This window comes from Panicum virgatum, chromosome 4N (genome assembly GCF_016808335.1).
Source record: "Panicum virgatum strain AP13 chromosome 4N, P.virgatum_v5, whole genome shotgun sequence".
Lineage (NCBI taxonomy): Eukaryota > Viridiplantae > Streptophyta > Magnoliopsida > Poales > Poaceae > Panicum > Panicum virgatum.
In genome coordinates this window covers 30,333,024-30,349,966 of record NC_053148.1, presented here as the reverse complement: position 1 = coordinate 30,349,966, position 16,943 = coordinate 30,333,024, and the positions used below count along the sequence as shown (strand labels likewise).

Here is a 16,943-nt window from a genome sequence, read left to right as displayed (position 1 = left end):
ATTTACAGGGGCGGGTCTGGGGATCACCCGCCACTACAGAACGATTTTCAGGGGTGGGCGACCCCCCCCCACCCGCCCCTACAAAACTATTTTCAGGGGTGGCTCACGTGCCCGCCCCTGCAAATCGCCATTTTAAGCTGCGAAAAGCAGGAGCGGTTGCGTCGTCCGCCCCTAAAAATGTCATTTCGCCCACCCCTACAAACCCTTTCTGCAGTAGTGATGATCAACCATCATGCCACCTCTAAGACCTCCCACTTGAACAAAGTTAAAATTGTAAGTTGGTAAAAAAATGTATGTTGAAAGTTAACTATGTAAACAAAAGGAACAGTGAAAATTAATCTACAAAACTGATGGCTGTTGTACAACTAACTTGCCTACTCATTGGAGGAATCCTAATGTTTGGGAAATTGGCTAATTATGTGCAATTCATACAACTAAGTGTACTTTCTGCATGGACTACTACAAATCCTAACATTCCCAAAGCTGGAACTAAAATTTGGAGATCAAATAGTACTAGTGGAAGAGTGAGCTGTTAAATACTTGATGTACCTTGGGAAGATCGTGATCCCTTTTGTAACCTTCAACTGTTAGAAATATAAACAATTAGTGGTTGCGGTCACTCTCATCACACATGAAAAAATGTAGAAAATATAAGAATATTACTCTCTTATATGACCATGCAATTGACATCTTATGTGCATCAGCCATGGTCTCCACATAACCATAAGAACGAGGTAGAATTGTATCCCTTTTCAGCACTTCACAACTTCAAAATACTGCTTTCCAAGAGCCACACCTCCTAGCATGTTGTTTGGATCAGTTGAAATAAGTGTTCCCTTAGCCACTGCTAGATTAGATCTCAGAAAGGCATATAATATCACATCCTTTCCAACCTGAAGGAAATGATGCATTTATGAGATTCAATGTATAGAGACACAAATAAATCTTAAAAAAATTATAGCATGGATAAGAAAATTACAAGTTCATCATGTGAAGATGGAGAGGCATGATTCCGTGCTGGGGTTGGTTTAACAAGGATGCACCGATGCGGCTGCACTGCTAGGGTTGCACCTCTAGGGCTCCTTTGATCGTGTTGACCTGTTGCTGGGGCTACGACACGCCTTCTCACAGTCAAGTAATTATCCTCATCAGAGTGGTCTGAAGCTCCATCTTCTTGATATTGAGCATTATGATGGGCCTCATGAATATGCTCTTCAGACCCTGGGCTCCATCAAGATGGAGTAAATAAGAGATAGTGCAAATCGGAGCTATGAGCTTGTAAAAACTATTATTTTCTATCGATATGAGCTTACATATGCCTATGAGATTATGCATCAAGTAATTATATTTTACTATTTACTATGATTCTAAATAACTCAAGGTTATTGAAGTAATTTACCACATGATGCATTGAATTAGAACCATTTTGTGACATTATTACCATATCTTCCTCCATTTCTGCAATGAGTTGTTCTAGAGGTGCTTTCTCACGTTCAGCCTTTTTACGGGCAAGAGCTTCCATTTGAAGCCTTGTGGGTTTGTAATACTTCAACCCCAGGGTTCCAACATCTTGAGGGGGGGGGCGGGGGGTTGGTCCAAGGCCCAAAACACGAACACATCCACTTGGCTCCTTTTTTCCACAAGCAGCAGCATATGCATCACCTTGTTGAATTGTTTTCTGCTTCATTTCTGGATGAGCTCAAACAATGGTTATAAGTTTATTCTGCACAAATGGAATATGTATGGTTACACACAAAAAATATTTCTACAATCTGCAAGTCATTTTCATAACCACACTTACAATAATTGGTCATGCGTTCCTTGGTGCCACTCCATTTTTTCTTGTAAGGGTCTTTATATACAATTTATCTCTTCGTGGAGGATGCCCTAGAACACCAGCCTACAGATATTTTTTACTTTAAAGATGAATATTACGCACATATATACATTATGCCGTATGTCAGATGCATAACCATTAGTAAACTTCATCCCTTTTAGAACTTGACAAAATAATTTCATCTCATCAGAACTCATTATGTATGGTCCAGGTGGTAAATAAAGTTGGTCTTCCGCTTCAATTGGATGAAAGTCAGTTCTAATACCTAGAGCTTGAATGTCTAATCAAGAATTCAAATTAACTTTGGATTTGCTAGCGATACCCATGAAAGTATTGACAAAGTTTTCACTCACATTTTTTCTTGTGTGCATGAAGTGAAAATTGTGTCGTAGCATTAAATCTTTCCAATATGGAAGTACAAACCAAATAGATCTCATTTTAAAAATGACTAATGGCTCCCCTTCATTGTGTCTCTTGCTTGTTGATTTCTTTCCAGATGGATATTTACCAAAAAAAAACTGTATTAAGTTCTTAGTGCAGTTCAATATTTCATCTCCAGAAAGTGGAGTAGGTGCTGGTCTAAACTTAGTACTACCAAACTTATCTGCATCAAACCTAAATGGGTGGTCTTCATGGAAGAATCTACGATGACCCATATAATATGTCTTGCTACCATTAAAAGTTGAATTGAACTAGGAGTGGCAATTAGGACGTTGTTTCACCAGCTGTAATAGATTCGAACACATAGCCTAAACCAGGGAAATCAGAAGTAGTCCACAATATTGTTGCCCTCAACTATAAGAACTCACCCTTCAAAGCATCATAAGTTCTAACTCCATTCTTAAACATATCCAACAAATCATAAACAAGTGGCTCAAAACAAACATCCATATCACTACCAGGACTATGTCTACCAGGAATCAACAAATTAAGTATGAAGTTGGATTGCTTCATGCACATTGAAGGTGGAAAATTATAGGGAATACAAATACCAAACCAAACACTACAGCTGACATTCATGGTTCTGAATGGATTAAAATCATGAGTGGCGAATGCTATATGGAGGTTCCGGCTATCCATAGTGTAACACCTTAAATTCCACCTTAGAAGTGTCTAGCTTATTTTCATAATTTTCAAGTTTCAAAAAGACTAGTTTTGGAATATTTAAAACTCACCTTAGGCTCTAATTTGATTTGTTCCATTCATGCTTGTCGGTATATTTTAGCATCGGCTAGTGATTCTCGTGGATGCGCGTTTAGTGATGGATGGAAATGCAGGAAGACACAAGGATTTATACTGATTCGGGCCGCCGGGAGTCGTGATACCCTATGTCCAGTTCATGCTGCTCATACATCTTGCACTGGTTTGTAGTTGGTGGTTACAAATGGTCGAGAGAGGGATGAGTGCCTTAAATCTCTGAGATTTGTGGAAGGGAAACGTGTTCGTGGCTCTCGTCTGGTTAGGGTAGCTGCCGGTGAGAACTGCCCGGAGTTCCACCTGCCTCTTTCCCATTGGCGAGAGTGTGCTCATGTGCTCTGCACTACTACATAAATCATTTCTAAGGAAGTTTTAGCAACCGCCTCAAACTAAAGGCCCCAGTAAATGGAACCTTTTTAGAGGTGGTTGTGTGCCCACATTAGTTAATCAAATAAAAATATAATAAAAAACCCGCCCGTGCCACCGTCGCCGGCGATCCACCCTGCCCACCCGCTGCTGCCGCCGGCCACGCCAGAAGCGAGCCGCGTCCCGCTGCCGGGTGCCGCGCCGCATCCCGCCGCCGATGCCACGCTAGGGTTCCGCCCCGCCCGCCGCTGCCTCCTCGACCGCACCCACGCCGCGCGCTGGTGAAGCTGTGCCCGCCGAGTCGCATCCTCGGCCGCGCCCGAGCCGTGTGCCGCCACACCGCGGGCCACTCAGAGCCAGATCCACCACCACCGCCTGCGTATGTGGAGGAAGGGTGCTGCCGCGTGGAGAGAAGGGAGTGAGGGGGAGAGAGACATAGATATATATATATAGAGAGAGAGAGAGAGTATGTGGAGTGGTTGGAGTGGGTTCGGGTTCCACTTATTGGGCTGGGCTTGGCCTATTAACTGAGGCAGACCTTTATAAAGTGTCCGCCTCTAAAAATAGGAGTATTAACAGAGGAGGTCATCATAACATCGACCGCCTCTTTTAATCGATTTTGCAAGGCGGTTTTTTGAACCCCCTCAGTTAATAGGAAATGTCTGCCTCTGTTAGTGATGGGCATTAACAGAGGCGGTTATTTTTTGTGCTCGCCTAAGAGGTCCAAAAAAAGGTCATTGTTAATCAGTTTTTGTAGTAGTGCTGGTAGTGTGACCAGCCGTGTGTCTGGTGGTCCAGAGCTCTCCTCCTTCCCTCTATTCCTCTTCCCCTTATATCACAGGGAAGAGAACGATGTACATCAAGAGAGATACAGAGAGAGGGAGAGAGAGAGAGTTCCCGTGGAGCCTCCTCCGTGATGCTTGGTCATCATGGGTCCTTCTGACCCTGCTATCCCCGCCCTCTGCCTTCGCGGCCGGGTCCGTCTGACTCCATGGTCTGTGAAGCGGGATATGTGGCGGCGTCTTGGTCTTGGTGTAGCATGCCCGGCCCCTACCCTATGTCCTACAATGCCGTAGGACGTGACGGGAAGGGGCGCTCCACTGTGCGCTGTGTCAGCATAGGCCGGGGCAGAGCATGCCCGGTCGCCTATCAGCCTACTCCGCTGTCAGACCCACACAATGTGGGTCGTGGTGGGCCCTTGCTACATGTTGGGTGCGGCCCCCTCGTCCGTCTGGTCGTCTGATGAAGTGGGGATTGTTCGATAGTTCGGGCGAGGCAAGGATCCCTTCCTTAGGTCGGGCGGAAGGAATCCTCCTCCTTTGCTCAGACGAGGCGGAGCCCTTCCATGTTGGCCGGGCTGGCTGACGCCGCTATCAGCTTGCCTGACAGAGCAGCTTAGACATCTAATTCTCTATCTTTGGGTATCCGGGACATTTATACCCGATAGTAGCCCCCGAGCCCTTGTTGGGATCCTTTCGCTAGATCTCTCAAGGGATCTCATTGCCAGGCAGAAAACACACTTAGCCGAAAGTGCCATAGCATTGGGTGGCGAGCGCAGTGGGTGTAGCCCCCGATCCTCTAGATGAATCACTGTTGGCGCTTCCTAACGTCACTACTAATTTAACCAGCAACAACACCAGGAAGCTGCTTTGGTACTGAACCTCATGAAAGAATTCGCAAGCGTATGGATACCGATGTAGCTTTCACCTCAGAGTATTCCAAGGGTTATCGAATCCAATGGAATGTGAGTATGATATCTACGGTTCAGGCACATCCAAAGACACAACACCGGTAGGATCAAGGGGTGGAGAGGACTATTCAGATTCAAGGTAAGATCAGACTAAGAATCAACTATTTATGTTGGGCACCAGCTTCACCTGGTCGGACCAGAAGTTCTGGCATAGGCTACTGTTGTGCAACCGAACGTGGAGGATTACGATGGCACAAAACAGGGTTGTCACCACCTGCATGCTACCTCTAGAAACCGTGAGAGGCACAACAATCAACTAGTAGAATCTAATCTAGACACAATGCCTACACTGGGCTAAGTATACCCTTAGTCGGGTAGGCCTTGCTGAGTAATAGTATACTCAATCTTGCTTGTGGCTATACTTTGTTTCAGGTGAAAATTTTGAGGACATGGTTGCTAGAGTTTGACTTGGCCGTGTACTCTCCTCCTGGTTGGTCGGTTGAGTGGGACAAGACTCTGGCCAATGATGATAATAATGAGGGATGTCATGTATGGGCTTTATCATGATATCCTGTACCATCGATTATAACTATCGTTTATTTTTCCACTGCATTTGAACTCTAATGTACTTTCTGAACTCTAGAACTTGGAGAACTAATTTTATGCATTTCGAACTTGGTCTGTAATAATTAAGCTTGAGACTTTGTGATGTAAGAATTGTTGTAATGTTGTAATATCTGGACTCGCCTTCATGTGAGTTATGTTGCTTTGTTCGATCCAGGTTTTAAGTGGTTTTATCGGGATTTTACCCGACGGACTACCGAGGTTTTCCGTCTGATGTGCAAGTTAAACCTAATTGCCATTGTGATGATGGTTAATGCACTTAAGCCAGATTATTTCAGGTAGTTCTGCCACATCTTTAACCACCTCGGTTAACAAGAAATGACCACCTCAGTTAATGCCTGCCATTAACTGAGGTGGTTTGAATTTCCGCCCACCCCGAAGGTGTTGAAAAAAGCTAGCGGTAAATCATTTTTCGTAGTACTGCCAAGTTTGTGGCATGTTATTTGGGTTTTTCTTGGCATGTTCTATCCACCAAATGGAAGAAAAATCACTAAACTCACTAGTAGCAGCTCTACCACGTGCATTTTTAGGAAAATCATGATAAGCAAACTTTTGATTGACAACCATCTCCTAAGTATGATAAGCATCAGAGTTATATTTACCATCAAAAGAGGGTATCTTAAATTGTATCTTACCGAAAGCATTGTCATTGTTGTGTACCTCATGTGGTGGTGTCACCCATACCCTGACGGTTATGGCATAATGGTGATCTTGATCCTCAACTTCAGTGTCCGCAAAATAATCAGCACCTGAATTTTCTGCGATGTGCTCACCCTCTTGGACACCTCCTCTATGCTGATTATTAGTCCTAGCATGGAGGTCATCAAAGCACCTCAAAAGAGCAGCAAGACTCTTGTCAACATGACCGATCGAGGTCTCCATCCCTACAAGCTTGCTGTTTGTGGAAATGGGTCCACCCTCTAGTACACCAACCTTCTCATTCACCACCTGCAAGTCAGTATCAATTTCTTTCGTGTACTCCCTAACTTGTTTTTTAAAGTGTTGTATAATACCCTTGGTACGAGGTGTAAGTGGGCCTCCACCATCCTCGTCTTCATCCCCTGACCCTGCCATGGTACAAGCACAAGAACAAATAGGAAACAAGTGAAGTAGAGCAAATCCCTACAACTACTAGATGTAAATGCTATGTGGTGCTCTCTCACTCTCAACATGTGGTATAAAGCTCTTACCAATTCTTACCCTACTCGTAGGAGGTGTAGGAGGTGTCGACAACAACAAGTTGTGGACCAGGAAGAAAGTGTATCGGTACTGCAGCAACAACTCCTGTGAAGCTGAAATCAAGTATGTGGAGTTGTAGGTGGGCTAAAAATGGACACAAGGAAATAGTACTATCATGTTAGTCACAAAAAGCAAGTTGAGTAATCTCTCGTTGGTGGTACTATGCTGGTCCTAGCCTAGACCATGGTAGATAAGCAAGTCTGGACACAAGGGAAACCACAATACACCAATAGAAATAGCAGGAACAACAAAGGGAGGATCAACCTCTTCTTTGCTTTTTGTTTGTTTTGTTGTTGTTGTTGTTGTTGTTGTTGTTGTTGTTTCTTTTTTTTTCAAGGAAAACTCACAAACCGATTATATGAACAAAAGATTACAAAAGGAGTAATTCACCACGTACACACACACACAATCTCTCTCTCTCTCTCCCTCTCTCTCTTGTGTAAGGCCAACTCAACAAATGCAGGAGATTGACTGCAAGTATGAGTTGCTTCTTCCTTTTAGGATCACCTGAAAATCTTTATCACAAATCGGACTTCACCACGGATGATCAAACTGCCAGTAGGCGAACAGAGGTTGTACATGTGATGTGCGACTATGACAAGAACTCGAAACTTTAAAGGAACTAAAACTAAGACTAGCAACTCGACACAACCGATGAAACCAAAGACTCAACAAGCATGAACTGAGTAGTACTAGTAGAGGCTCAAAGTGTTTGTAGGATTGCAGGTAGACTAATCTACAATTTTTTTTGGCTTTTTTGGACTATAGGAAAAGCAAAACAGCAAAAGATTGGAAGTCTCTCACTGATAAACCTTGCTCTGATTACCAATTGGGAAGATGTGGCCGACTGCATTTTTGTGCCATACAACGTCAGGTACGTCTAATTTCAATCATTTGGTTACAATACATACTTGCTCCGATCCATAGCTAGAAATTGTATATAATATTTTTCGCAGAAATCACTGGATTGTTTTTGTACTACAACCGAAGATTGGAAGAGTCCTCGTATTGGACTCCTTAGATTGGCTAACGATGAGCAGTTACGAGGATTTCTTAATCGTCCTCAAAATCTTAGTGATCGAACTTATTATCATCCATACGTACATTATGCAAACTTTTCCATAAAAAGTATGCATTTATAAACTAACTTCCGGTTTCTTTATTTTTTCAAATAGGGCTTACCAGCAGTACATTAAATTAGACAGTGCTCATCCCCCGTGAAGAAAAGAAAAATGACTCTATGAACAGACTTCCTGTGCGACAAGCAACCTGCTTGTTCCGTGTACTGCAGGTATTACTTGAGCGAGCGTCTCAGGGTGCAAAGAAGATACACAACTAATCCTAAATGTGTATGGGACTACTCTTTATTAGGGATAGATGTACATGTGTTACATTATGTTAGCGTATATCTAACACTCGCTTACTTTCTGATTCTAATTAATTGCAGGATCATCCACCAAGCAATAAAGAGCAAGTCCATGAGATACAACTTCTAGAAGTAGTTGTCGATTTATGCTATTTTATTATGCACGAAGTGATCAACCTAAGGGGCATAATTTTTAAACACCATTCCTTCTCTGGTAGGTAAATAGGAGAAAAACATGCATTCAACTTTGTAATGGCATATATGAAACATATTTGTATGAACTATATTAATTATGCTTTGTAATGATATATAGGTGTGTTTTATTTCCACATGATTTAATTGTGCATGCATAATTATTTATATTTATGAAATATATTTGAACAGTTTAAATTTAAATTGGTGAATTTTTTTGCAGCTGGAAAATCATTTCTAAGGCAGGTCACCCCTCAAACCGCCCCTGCAAGGGGCGACCCTCCCTGAAACTCAGTTTCCGGGGGCAGATAAGGGGTGAGCCGCCCCTGGAAATGCATTTTCAAGGGACGGGTAACGCGCTCGTATCTGCAAACACTCTTTTTAAATGCGAAAAGCAAGAGCGGGTGCGGCATCCGTCCCTAGAAAATGTTAATGTTTATGTGTCTCGTGACAAAAACTAAGGCACGAAGAAATTGTCTACTAATTGGTGGATCCTCCTCTGATTCCAACGCATTGTAAGGACGTGAAAAAGGTGCTGTTGGTCATGCGTGCTTGGTTCCCATCAATCACCAAAAGTTACAGTGACCTTTCAAAGAAAAAATGAAGAGCAGCAAAGCATGGTGAATATAGTGGAATATTTTGAAGTTGGGGAAAAAGAGCCTTCCGAAGCAAACTAGTTTGAGCAACGACCATTAATTCTCCTAGATGCAACTAGCACTGCACTCCGTTATATTCTACAGGGCCATTTCGGCGACATTGCGCCACCAATAGAAATGTCACACTACAGTGCTGAGCTCGACTGCACTCCAAGCTGCATCAACCTTTTGCATTACTAGCGAGCAAGCTCCATCAAAAGCGTGCACATCGAATCAATCACCTCCCCTCCACGCTACACTGCTGTCTATCTTCATCTGCTGGGGGCACTAGACTTCGATCCATGCTATTGCTACCATTCCAACCACTGCTCCATTGCTAAGTGCCGGCTTGTTTGTATTCCCGTGATTAGTGCCATCTTGTTTCGACAGGACATTTAATTTCTATGGCGCTTTTTTCGATTGGTGCACCTTCACTCAAATGTCTGACTAGACTAGGATATATCACAGTAGGAGCTTCTTCATGTGATTGATATGTTCTGAGCACTAGGATAACCTTACTGAACGCTAGGAGGTTCATGGGTAGGTAATGAAAATAAGTTTGGTAAATGCATAAACTTACTAAAAGCTGGAGAAACATACTTACGATAAGTTCATGCCTACATCGGCAGGAGCCACTACTGCAGTGGCGGTAGAGAGCTTGGACTGTATTTACAGAAATGCTATTCCCATTCCCCATGTTTTAGGTGCCTTGTAGTTGAAAGTTCTTTCCTCCCATGTTATATTCTTCCTTTCTTTCTTACCAGCGATTTGGATCCATCTAATGATTTAATAGTGAAGCAGACAAATTAAATCCATGTGTTTCCAAGGTCTCTAACACATTTTTTCATTTTGTTTCTAATTTCATGATTAATTTTCTTTTGAGTTAAACTTGATCTATAGTAATTTTAAATTTAATAAAATAATAAACCTTTGGTGAAATCAAGAGAGTTGTGTGTTGAAGTGCTACTTATTAGGCAGATGAATATAACTAATAAACTACTAGTAAGGAAAGAAGATATGAACGGAAATTCGAGTTTGTGAAGTTCAAATCCAGGAATAAGAATTGGGTGTTCGAGGGCAACATAGGCAATCTTAAGGTCCTCGAGAATAGGGTATTTATGGTAAAGCAAATCAAGTAAAGCAGATCTGGAGGGAAACTTGAGCAGTCATTTCTATATCAAGTGAATTAGAATTAATTTGAGTGTTAATTAACGCCCTTGGAGAAACCTCAAGGGGAGTAATTTTTTTAGATACACAATATAACTCAGACACTTACAATGCACGTACACTCTGAGCCGGCTAATACTCAAGATTGATGAAGTCCACAGGCATCCCGCTATCGACGACAACGTTGCCTACTACTGAAAGCACAAACACCATTAAATTCTAGAAAATTCGCTCGCATATGGAGTCGAACCTAGGACCAAAGGTGCTACTGAGTGTCTTTAACAACTAGGTTACACCATAAAAAACCAAATAGGGGAAGACGAAAATGAAACTTATAAGTTGCCAACGTAAACCAACTTTGGTGCACATGATTTTTTCCCCCATTCTATACTACACAAGTTCCTTTTTAAATTGAACGCTGTGGCATGTGCTGCTTATTTATATGCTAATTTTTCTGTGGTACTCGTGCAAACAAATCTACTAAGAGCAAACCTCCATCAAGAGTACTTGCACCAAGGCTGCCCACACTGGCGTCTGGTATGCGACCCTCGAGTTCTGGATAGAGGAAAATTTGCTGCAGCGGCATACTCTATCACGTCCGCTACCGAAGCGGAAGGGGGCAGCTTCCGCCAAATCGAGAGGAATAGCGTTCCTCCGCCATCGTCACACGTGGTCTGGGCCCCGCGCAACATCGGCCTCCGCGCGCCATCCGAGCTCCGCCCGCCCGCCCGCGACGCTCCGCCCTCACACCCTCGCCCGCTGCCGGCGCGCGGAGGGAGCAGGGGCCATGGCCGGCGCGAGGGAAGGCCAAGAGCGGAGCGAGCGGTCGGCGCGCCGACGCAGCTCGTCCGCCACCGGACGTAGGAAGAAGCAGAGGAGAGGGAGAGAGCAGACAGGAGAGAAGGAATGGAGGAGAGAGAGGGTGGAGCTCGAGCGGCAGCTCGCGGCCGTCACCGCATGCCGGCGTGGCCCGTCTACCTCGTGCGCTCTCGGCTCGCCAACCGCCGCGCGTACGCCGCCGTCCCGCGCTCCGGCCGCTCGCGTGCACGCCGCCGCCGCCGTTCCGCCTCGCGTGCGCGCCGCCACTGCCGGGCCGCCTCGCCGTGGCCGGCCTCACGAGCGTGCCGCCGCCGCTACGCCGCGCCGCGCCGCACCGCCCGCGCGCGCCGATCGCCGCGCAGAGCAGCTCGCCGCGCATGAGCCCCGCTGGCGGGCACCGCTGTAGCGCCTGTTCTGGAGGCGGCGGCAGAGCTCAAGGGGCCGCGCCGCGCGCACCGCTCTACCCGCCCACCGCGAATCTCCGTCGCTCGCGGCCGGGGGGCTCGAGGGGTGGCGCTAGAGTGGTGGTCCGGCTGAGGACGGAGGAGCGAGGGGGGAAGAGGAGGTGGCGCCGCCAGATCCGGCCGATGGAGCGAGGGGGAAAGGGAGGAGGAGGGGCGGCCGCCGGAGGAGATGGCCGGGCTCGCCGCTGGAGGTGGCGCGGGTGCTCGAGGCTGGAGCGAGCCGCGGCCGGAGCAGGAGGCGCGCCGGAGGAGGCGCGGCTGGAGGGAGGAGGGCCATGCGCCATGGCCGGATGGAGCCTAGGAGGGGGGAGAGGGAGGGAGGCCGAAGAGAGAGAGAACGGGGAGGGCGTGTGCAGGGTAAAAAAAGAAAGGATCTGTCTATATCATGCTCGAGTATTTGTGGACTTCCTACACTCGAGTGATTACGAGCAACAAATCACACGAATATGATAGAACTGGAAATTCGAGTGAAACATAGACAAGTCTCACTCGGATGATACTAGGCATCAAATCACACAAATAAACAAATCCAACACAACCCAAGTCATTCACACTACTAATCTCACACAAAATAGGCTTAAACAGACTTAAAAAAGAAAATTCAGATTTTCAAAAAGCATTCTATAGATTCAGAATTTTCAAAAAGCATTCTATCAGATTAGTAGGTGTAGATGACAACAAATAGAATTGTAATTAAGAAAATTGAACATGAGTGATTCAAATGCAGAAAAAAAAAAGTGAAAACACAAATTTTAATATAAACAAATGTTTTCAAAATATTTCTATGGAATACAGACAACAAAAATTTGAGGGTGCCTTTAAACCCCACAAAAAATGCCAAATGGCAAATACAAAAAAAAAGCTAAAAAAAGAAAAAGAAATTACAACAAGAACTCAAATAAATGACAGTTCAAGGTACACTGGCGATTTAACATGTTTGCACTGTAACTCGAACTATTTGTTGACCTAAACCCTGCAGATGCAAATAGCAAATATTAGAAAATGTAAATATGAAAATATCTACTATATAGTATTTACACCTTGATTACACAAAAATGATAGTACAATTAGTACTAAAACTTTATAATGAACAGACTGTATTGTATATAGAATGCAACATAATTTTCAATCAGAAAACAAAGGCACCAATTCAATATGAAGCCATTGTAGAAAGGATACTCAATATGAAGCTGCATCTAGAATACAACCCTTCCTTAAAGTCAATATAAGAACTAGCACTGTTGCCCACAGGCACCAGTTCAATGCTCAGAACTGTGCCAGAGATGACACGGTCTTCTCCACCTACATGGACCTACAAAGCAATTTGGCCGGAAGCATAAGGGCATAGTACAAAGACACCACTTCTGCTATGATCAATAGCAATTCCGTAGAACTCCCAAAGTTCTAGTAAAATATAAATTAGTATAAATCACACGTACATATGAGAACTCATGATATTACATATGCATGATACATAATTTACAGTGACATTTCCACTGTAATTATGGTTATGCTACACTGTAAGTGTAGTAAACATATCATGTAAGTGTAGTAAATAACAGTGTTTTACAATAAAAAATGAGGCTAATCTAGTGATCTATCGTTAAAGTAAACTTAAAGCACGAGAAAGATGAAGAATTGAAAGGACTGTAAATAGTAAAAGGAAGAAAGACAAAAGGAGAGAACGCCCACCAGGACAAACCTCCTCTTCTCTACCACTTAGAAATGGCACAAATTACATATAGGATGCAAATTTCATAGGCAGTGGCAGTGGATAAAATAAAAGTGGAAGGTAGAAGGAGGACAAAGAATTGAAAAGTGTAATAAGCAAGTCATATTTCAAATTTATATAACACATTGCACATCACATTAGAGCTATTGATCCTATTAGAAGTAGTATAGGACCTTGTCACCTAACGTAGGCTGAATGTAACAAAGAGCAAAATAGCAACAAATTTACTACAATGTAACACTAAGCAACATGTAAATTGTATATATATTAATATTTCCAATGTATCCAACCGGGGGGAAATGGGAAAACAGATCAAGGAAGCAACATTTTAAAAAGCTGACACTAGTAGAAGTATAGTAATCATAAAACCATATGCAGGAATAGTCTGTAGTACTACTACAACTAAAAAACAGAACTAAACAACCTCAATACCTTCATCTTATCTATTCTATTCTAGTTATAATATCCAATCAGTCAGAAATGTCTTCCAAGAAACAAAGTCTAAAATAAGCAGGAAACAATATAGAATAAGTTTATATGGACACAATTCATATGGTTCTGTTTTAGTCAATATTCACAACTGATTACTATCTCTGATGAACGGAGATTTTATCTTAGGGAGGGGTGGGTTTAATAAAAACTCTTGTGTCCATCTTTCAAAAAAGAAGATTAAACTCCAGCCGGCAACCACTAGAAAATGCATGTTAGGGGGACTGTTGCTCACTGATGAGGAGAACACAACTTATTAGCCAAAAAGAACAGACTTTGTTGTGAAACTAAAGAAAAATCGATCTTAACCAGACAGATCAAGCAGATCTATAATAAAAAAAATCAGTTAGCTAGCTACTCTTTCGAAAACCTGAGAACAACATTCCCAACAAACTCCCAGAATCCTCTAGCATAGAGTTTTACACCCTACTATGCAGATAGCCAGTTACAAATCCAGCCACCTATAAGTTAAAATGCTTCTGTTGAGATTATTGCTATCTAATTCACTACCTCTGTTACAAATTATTTTTGGCATTAATTCGAGAGAAATCTAGACTACTAAACCCAATCGCAAAGCAGAGACACAAAAAATGAGCAGGTACAAGCTACAATACTGAATCCAACCAAACAACATATCAAACTAGACTAATCTCGTGAATTAATCGGTTAAAAGCTATGCAACCAAAGCGAATGCCACAACAGAGACAACTAGACCAATCTAATCAACAAAAAGCCTAGGTTAATACCACAGGAATTGAATAAAATACAGAACAGATCACAGGGTAATCGATCGAAATCAACCAAACGGAAATGCAAAAACATGAAATCCACAGGGGAATAAGAACAACAACGGAGGAAATCTTCAAATCGCCATACCTGCGCTCCTGGCTGAGAGCCGGGATGCCCCTGGTGGAGAACGTCCTCCTGAGTCCTGACGGAGAACGAGAGAAGAGAAAAGGGAATGGTCAAAGGGTCAAAGCAACGGGACATTAAAAGGTTCGGCTCCCAAAATGAAACAGCAGACACAAACACGTGGGGCCCACCACGTGCACAGCTCCAAACCAGACAAACCCACCGAACGGATCAAACGAACAAAAACAAGCCAACGCAAGTATCGGAGAAATCGAGTGCTGGACGCCGGAGAATCACTCAAGTAACGTTTAGCTTTCCCCAAAAGAAAAACTAATACTGACAAGTGGGTCTATTCCAGGTAGTTGGGACAGAGAGATATAGAGGATGGACGAGTAAAAAAAATTAGTTATAGAGTAAAAAATTTTGATGACCAAATAAAAATATTTTATATAAAAAATAAATTTAGAGGACCACGAGGACGAGCAGCCTAGGAACCTCCATCAACAGTATTGAGCGCTACAACGGCGCTACCCTGCAGCCCCGTACATGGGAGATCGACCGCGTGCCACCATCTCTCTTCATTAATTATTAATGAAGGTTCACGTCGACGGGGGTGCTTGGATGGAGGGCTACAATTCAATCCTATCACGTCCGTTTGAATGCTAATTAGAAATATTAAACGTAGCCTAATAATCAAACTAATTGCATAAGGCTAGGGCTAGTTCGCTAGATAAATATATTAAGTTAAATTAATCTATAATTAGCCTTATTTACCATAACATCACTTGGACTAATTAGAATTAATAGATTCATCTTGCGAATTAGTCTAAGAGTTATGTAATTTATTTTGTTATTAGTATATTTTAATATTTTTAATTAGCATTGAAACATCCTGAGGACCAAACTTTAGCGGTACGAAACTGCATTGCTGGCGGTATATAGCTGGGCAGTTCATATGTCTGTTGTAACATGACGGGCAGGTGAATTACCGAGGTGATCTTCCCGGGTGGGCAAATGCCACGCCTGTCGGCCTCGCCCCCCACCCCACCCCATTGTAACACGAACAAAAGCCGAACATGAAAAAGCATACGATCGATTACTTGGCCTGGAAAGATTCCAAGCACACAGTGGCAGGCAGGGAGCCATGTGCGCACACTGCAGCACAGTGCGCCGCGCACCACGCCACGGACACGGAGCTAAAGCTAGTGCCCTAGCTAGCCCGAGCGACCAGCTCGTTTATGGCCGGTCTCGCCTGCCTGCCTGATTGCTCGATGCCTAGCCTGCACAAGGATGCCCACCATCAGCCCATGAGGCCGAGAGGTGTGGCAGGAGCAGCGTGCGGCGCAGTGATCAGTGACTTCTCTTCCTGTGTTTAGTTCTTTCAAATTTTCTATCACATTAAAATCACATCGAAATATTAAATATAACAAATGACGCACGTATGTGAATAAACAAAACAACTTATTGCACAGTTTGGATGTACGTTGCGAGATAAATTTTTTGAGTCTAGTTAGCCCATAATAAAATAATATTTAACACATACAAATAAAAAGCGATACAATACTTTTTGAGCTTCACTTTTTGCAAAATTTTCACATCGAAACACTCTTGTACGCACGTCGTGCTAGTGCTGCTGTGGCGTGTAGCTGCAGCCGCTGCCTGACACTTGCCGTCGTCCTTGTCGTTGTCCACCGAATCCTGAAAGGCCCAAGTGCTTCAATTTCAATCACTCCCCGCCAGACCTTCCAGCCACACGGGAGTCCTCCATGGCAAGACACAAGAGTTCTTCAAAAAAGGCATATATATTCTATATGACCATCGTTAGCACCCTCTCCCCTACGCATACGATTTTGAATGGTGTCGGGACCTTAGGATCGCCGCTGCTTGGAACAAAAAGAATGAAAAACATGGAGTGAGTGATCACATTGCAGCAAAAAGAAATAGAAATAAATATACGAAAAACTTACATATCACGGGTGCTTGCCGACGCGGAGGCCGTTGGCCGCGCCATCGACCTCCAAGACGTGCTCCCTGTGCTGGGCTGCCATGGCCAACGCGGAGGCCGGTGCCCGCATCCATGGAGTCCAGCGGCGCCGCATCCAAAGAGTCCGCCGGCGACGCATCCATGGAGTCCGCCATCATCTCCTCCGAGGCGAGCGGGTGCGGCGCTGATGGGAATCGAGATGAGCGGGAGTGGTGCGGAGTAACTGCGCGGTGCGGCCGGCGATCTAAGGCGATCTAAGGCATTCTCCAACGGCACCCCGTATCCCTCCC

General features: G+C 43.9%; 2 long non-coding RNA genes across 6 annotated transcripts; both read right to left on the bottom strand.

Moving 5' to 3' along the window:
- Window positions 1-239: 239 nt before the first annotated feature.
- Window positions 240-11,929, bottom strand: LOC120670702. 5 transcript variants are annotated; one of them, XR_005673328.1, is made up of 7 exons: window positions 6,728-11,929; window positions 6,350-6,662; window positions 1,802-1,900; window positions 1,400-1,723; window positions 980-1,221; window positions 664-893; window positions 240-584 (listed from the first exon to the last, which is right to left on the bottom strand). It is a non-coding gene; the product is annotated as an uncharacterized LOC120670702 (long non-coding RNA). The 5 variants fall into 5 exon arrangements; XR_005673329.1 differs by having other exon boundaries at window positions 245-584; window positions 1,442-1,689; XR_005673327.1 differs by having other exon boundaries at window positions 246-584; window positions 1,442-1,723; window positions 6,375-6,662.
- Window positions 11,930-12,328: 399 nt separating this feature from the next.
- On the bottom strand, window positions 12,329-14,975 carry LOC120669003. Its single transcript, XR_005672654.1, has 2 exons — window positions 14,694-14,975; window positions 12,329-12,908 (listed from the first exon to the last, which is right to left on the bottom strand). It is a non-coding gene; the product is annotated as an uncharacterized LOC120669003 (long non-coding RNA).
- Between the last annotated feature and the right edge of the window lie 1,968 nt (window positions 14,976-16,943).